The following is a 6,746-nucleotide window of genomic DNA, read 5'->3' as shown; positions in this document are numbered from 1 at the left end:
TTCTCTTCATATACTTCCAACGGGAATCGATTGGTTTCGAAGTTACCTGTATGGGCTCTGGTAACACATATAATAATAATAATAATAAGCCCGCAGGGGCGGCTTTGTGGCGAGCCGACGGTGAGTGGCGACACCGCGTTCCCTGATTCCGTAGGGGCTAAATGAGACCCCCTGACCCTTGGCTTGCCTTAACTGGCCGGCTAGGGGTGGAAGTCGCAAGAGCTAAGAACCTCAGCTCCAGGGTGGAAGTGCTCAATCTGCGTAATAGCGAGGAAACCCGCTCCGGGACGCGATAGCGACCCGCGATGGTGAAATCGGTGCACACCTCTCGACACCCTTAAGTCACCCACACCGGTGTTGCGTCCTTGGCTTACGCCACTTATGGGATGCCCATCTAGTGGGGGGCAAGTCACCGTCTGCCTTGAATACATAAGATTGAGACATTTTACTTGGCAGGCGTCCCGTTGTCTCAATCAATAGCCCAGCAACCAATCCAGCTAGATCCCATCCATAGACCCAATATAATTCCCATCTTTTCTGCAATAGTCCCTGCACCTTGCAAGCGCTGTCTTTGGCTGTATTTCCTCCATAAGTACAGACAGAGAGAGTACTCGCAAGGTGTATAAACCCCTAACTAGAGTAATGTATCTTAAAGGGGCCTCTACGTGTTGGATCCGTGTCCCCACGCAAGCCTTCCAAAAGGACCGGCCTTTATGCCGTGATTTCCCGCAGGAAAGATACAACATAATAATAATATCAGCCCTGTATTATATACTTGCCCACTGCTGAGCACGGGCCTCCTGTACTACTGAGAGGGTTTAGGCCTTAGTCCACCACGCTGGCCTAGTGCGGATTGGTAGACTACACACACCTCCGAAATTCCTATAGAGAACTTCTCAGATGTGCAGGTTTCCTCACGATGTTTTCCTTCACCGTTAAAGCGAACGATAAATTCACAATGAATACACACATGATTTTAGAAAAGTCAGAGGTGTGTGCCCTTGGGATTTGAACCTGCGGACATTCGTCTCGGCAGTCCGTTCCACACCCAACTAGGCTATCGCCGCTTTCTGTCTGGTAACACATATATCCTGAGGATTTTTTTTCTCCTGCTGTTTTCTGTCTGCTACCTCGTACCTCAGGCGGCATGCTATCTCCTCTTTGTTGTTTTTTTGATTCCTGATTATTTTCGCTCCTCGTGTTACCTCAACGTTGATGATCTTCAAATTTATAATCGGGCACCCTTTGACAATTTGGTCGAGCCCATTACAATAATCAACTAGATATCCAACATAACTGTGTTTGGAGCAAAGCCTATGGATTAAAGGTTAATCCATCCAAAATACAAGTCATTATTCTTGGCAACTCCAGGATGATATCAAAACTAGATTGGGACCAGCTACCATCTGTCGCCCGAAATTGTTTCACCATCCATACTGTGATACTGTGAAAAACTTAAGTTCACATCCAGACAAGTCTCTCATCTGAGATCCGCAGCTTCGAGAACTTAGTCGAAAACTGTTTGCCTCGGCATGATACTTGCGGATATTATATATTTTTCTTTCTGTTACCACGAAGATCTAACTTGCACAAACACTCTTCCCCCCATCCTTAACTATACCGATATCAGCTCACTATCACTAAAGACCAACTTAGCAAACTTGAACGTCTTCAAAATTTCTGCCTCAGATTCATATTTACTTTACGTTAAATACACGTCCGATTTTCGTGCTAAGCTCAAGTGGTTACCCAATATCCATACGGCTTCGGCGGAATGGTCACTTTCTTATTTCTTTCTTTTGTATAATTAATTTATTTTTGGGAAGTGTATATATAGACAAGTAACAAATACAAATAATGATTTGTTTAATCCTCTCACCCCATATTTTAAAGATCGATTCTTATTTCTTCATTATTCACATCCCCAGGTTATAGATGAACCGGAATTTGAAAATGTCCGTACACTCCACCACTTTTCTGGCCAAATCGTTCAAGGTCGAAGTTGTTCAACTGCAGAACACACTCCCAGTAATGGTGAGCCGAGGGAAAGCATTGAATCATTCAAAAAACTTGTCCAAGAACACTACTTTTCTCACAGACACATTGATATAATTTATCCTTGACATCTATTGGTAATTTATTATAAGTATATATAGATTATAGATATTGATTGCCCTCCTTTCTCATATTCTTATATCCACCCCTTGGTTGTCTAAAAATTATTGCCTAGAGCGATAAGAAGCCTATTTGTAGTTTTTATTTTTAACTAGCTTCCGCCCGCAGCTTCGCCCGCGTGGATTTCGGGTTTCAAAAATGGAGAAGGTGCTCAATTTGTCGGGATGTTTTTTAATTTATGGTGGTATGCAGGTGGTCCGATTGTCCGGTCAGGGTCTGATGATGGGATCCTGGTGAAATCGAAGGAACTTTTAACCATTAAGGTTGCACACGAAATGACGGAAGCTTAAAAATGGAGTAACTTCTCCCGTTTTCCCAACATTTTCCATCACTGCTATGCTCCTATTAATTGTAGCGTGATGAAAAGTATACTATAACCAGCTCAGGAGTATGAAAAATAATTGTACCAAGTTAAGTTAAAATCCGTCGAGTAGTTTTTGTTTCTATAACGGTTATACAGACAGACAGACAAAAATTTTACTAATTGCATTTTTGGCATCAGTATCGATCCCTAATCACCCCCAGTTATTTTGGAAATATATTTCATGTACAGAATTGACCTCTCTACAGATTTATTATAAGTATAGATATGCAAAAGTAGCTCAAAAATTGTCCATAACGAAAACATGCATTTTAAAGTAAAACAAAAGAAATAATATCGCGAAGCCAACCAAATAACTAATGATATATTAAATTTTGTGACTGTTCAATTTAGTCGGGTCCGCGATATCACTTTTGTTGAGTTTCAGAACGCGACATTACATTATTATATTCTATGCTCCAACGCACACTGCTTTGATGTTAGGAACACACCTACATTGCTCAGACAACAGTGAACTTTATACAATAGCAATAAAGCTCAAATTGACTCTACGTATTAGTTAGAAAACGTTTGTATGGGAAATAGAAAAATGCTGTTTTGAGGATTTTCCCGGCAATTATTCGAATTTTTCTCACCTTTTAAACCTTCCCTAGACCTCCACGAATAATTCAAGACCAAGATAAGATAAATCCGTTCAGCCGTTCTCGAGTTTTAGCGAGACTAACGAACAGCAATTCATTTTTATATATATAGATTTAAATTGTGTTACTTGAGTGCCAAAAAACCGTAAATAAAAAAATCTAAGTATGCAACATGTATGCTACGTTATTATTTAAATAATAAACTAAAATAAATGTTGATTATTTAAATTTGCTTAACATGATGAATATTTTATATGGTACTTAAGATAATTGCGATAATTGCTTTACAATATAACTTACTAGATATTGCTCGCGGATTCGCTTGGCTGACTTATCAGTCATAATATACTTATCCTTTCCACTCCAAAAGTCTCTAACCACTATAGCGGCCTGCGCATCATGAACGACTCCAGTGCCATCTATTTAAAAATCAGAAGAAAAAAAACACTACTTTCAATGATACCCACGAATAAGAGATATTCCCAGAATGGGCATTATAATCATTTTTAGTAATGTCGTTAAGAGCAGACTAGCCAACTATTTTTAAATATCTAATAATACTTCGTGGTAATTATGACAACGTTATTTTAAAATTCAAATAAATGCCTTACGATTGTTTGGTTTAATTAGGCGTTATTAATTAAGATAGCATGATCATATTTATTAAGATTTCTAGAGATTCGTAAATAAGGTTTTTTCTTTATATTTATTTATATTATATTTAAAAAGAATCTGTTATTCAGTTCGACAATATATCAATGTAGAGTGTGATCTCACCATCTAATCAACGTAAATAGTTTGATAATACTCTCTGCACCTTATTTATTCATAAGACATATGACAAGAAATGTATGACAACAATATTGTTGTTTCATGCGACAAAGACATTGATTCCACTTGCTTAATCTCAAACACACGTCTAATTCACTAGTATTTAATCGCTGTCTAGTAAGATTCATACCGTGTTAATATTATATACATCGCTGTTTCGTTCATTCGAACCATAATTTGTCAATGTCAGCTTTAATTGACAAATTATGGTTCGAATATCAAAGGAGGAATAACACTTGATATTGGTTCGAATAGAGTATGAGATATGGAACGTATGTCTCTCCCTTGGTGGTGTAGTTATATTACAACTTGTAGTACGACTGAGGTTTGGGGTTCGATTTCCGGCCGGGCAAAGTAATATTCGCCTCTTTTTACGTCAGGGGTAGAAAAAGAAAATACCTAAGTCAATTATAATTGGAAAATATGAGAGATTACTACCAACTAACAGTATATATTAAAATATAAAATAACGCCTAAGTATTATAAACACAGAATCTAATGAAACCTTTAGACGGATCGAGAAGAAGTTGCTCGTGTTACACGATATGAAACAATCGATAGTAAATATTGACACGGAAACTTCATATGCTATAATTATAAGAATTATTCTTATATTATCATCATTATTTATAACTACATTTATTATAAATGAACGTAATAAAGAAGCACTTGAGTGTCTAGTTTTGTAACTAAATGACTAATATGTAACATATTAGATTATCAGTTCTTTATTATATACTGTTCCACTGCTGGGCACGGGCTTCCCGTACTACTGAGATGGATTAGGCTTTAGTCCACCGCGCCGGCCAAGTGCGGATTGGGAGACTTCACATATCTTCAGAACCTGAGATGCAACTGGTACGCTCACTTACTGCCGTGTGTATTCCGTCTCACTATGTGATAAGGGTGAGGTTACCGCCATATTGGGCATAAATAAACAAACCTAAAATCACTGCCCCACCCGGGATGGAACCCGAGACCGCAGCATTACAGTCGTACCGTAATATAAGAACGTATTACGAGCAGATTATGTCATTACTAAATCAAAATTATCAGTCAAGTTAATTAATTTTCATTTTGATTATCGATCGGAAGGGTAAATACAATAATCAAGTAATAAAAATATATTGTTTATTTCGTAATATTATTTTAAACGAATGATTGAATAAAACTTATTTATTTTATTTTAATTTATTTCGAAAACTACAGAAAAAACACAACGTTTATAATTTAAAAACAACTCGACACATTATCCACAACAGTTTCCACAGATTACAATATCCTGTAATAAAGAAAGAAACCGTTTTGCTGAAGACATTCTATAAGTTGAGTTAAGTTGGGGATTTAGGATGCAAATTACAATCCTCTTGCCTAGAATCATTGCCTATAATCCTTTAGTCAGCAGAAATTGCAGCTTTGTTGCATTAAAATTCAAGTAAGGTGCAGAGTTGGTTTATTCAACCTTTATCAGCAATAAAGAAAAATTAGATGAATATTGGTCAGTATATAACTGTTTTCTTTTGATACCCTGGAATGATAAGATAATTTCAACCCCAGGTAATATTAATTATCCTCTTTTAAATTCCTATTTTATGCTTTAATATCGACAGCTCATAGATAACAGCGATGAATGTGGGATGCTTCTAAGAAAGAGATCAATCCAGAAATCTTTCAGGGAGACCTTAATTAGTCACCGACTCCAAAATTGGTAACCAGAATATATGTAATGTTAAATATTTTTTTGGTCTTTAGTGATTTTTGTAGGCGGTATAAATTTTTGTTTAAAAGTTTTATAGGTAAGAAATCACATTGCCCATTTCCTAGTTTGTTGACCTTTTAAAGCATGTGCTTTAGCTAGAGACACTCTAAATTTAAACAAAAAATATGCTCTTATTTTACTTATTCCCAGTTACATATTTTTTAACTCTGTGTATTTCATAAATTTTACAATTAAATATTATTTTTTCTGACTTTTACTCATTAAACGTCTACATTAAATTATAAATAATAATCTCTATAATATATATATATCAATTTTAGAAAAGACGCATTTAATTACAAAGTTACTAACAACAAACTTGTAAGCCATCAAAAGAATTAATGTACATTGCCGACAACTTTTTACGGACTCCAAACGCTTGAGGCAAAAGTAACAGCTTCATACGGCCTCAGTGTTATTTATTTCCTCTTGGTATCATCGGAATTTTTATAAAATATTTTGCGGTGTTCGCAATTTCCCGATAGCGGATATGTTTTAATAAGAGATTATCTCTATTGATTTTTCGTCCCTTATTTGCAATTTGGAGATAGTGTAAATAATATTAATACGTACAATATTTTATAAAATGAATACGGCTTATAGACGGGAAGAGTATAAATTATCGTTTAAGTTCTGGTTAATTATAATACGTAGCTTAATTTATCAAATCAAAAAATATTTAGAATGAACATTTAACTAAAAATAAAATTTGTAACGACAGCAAAAGAAATCCACACAACCTTTTCTATTTTATATTAAGCCAAACTGTTTTCATCAACCCTTTTTCCTACTTGTCCATATTGGGTTATAAAGTACCCTCCTAAATAGGACTTGCCTCGCAACACTTTAGCATTACCCCGTTTGATCCCCAATATTGGGAATTGCATTCAATAAACAGAAAGCTTCTCCCATTCGGTACGAATTCGCACTATATTTAGAGCAATTTGCTGAATCCCTGTTCCACGGTATCTTGATGAAGTCTACGTACAATTGAGATTTACACCGCGTCACCTTATTG

This window comes from Manduca sexta, chromosome 20 (genome assembly GCF_014839805.1).
Source record: "Manduca sexta isolate Smith_Timp_Sample1 chromosome 20, JHU_Msex_v1.0, whole genome shotgun sequence".
NCBI classification, from domain to species: Eukaryota; Metazoa; Arthropoda; class Insecta; order Lepidoptera; family Sphingidae; genus Manduca; species Manduca sexta.
This window is presented reverse-complemented; position numbering follows the sequence as displayed.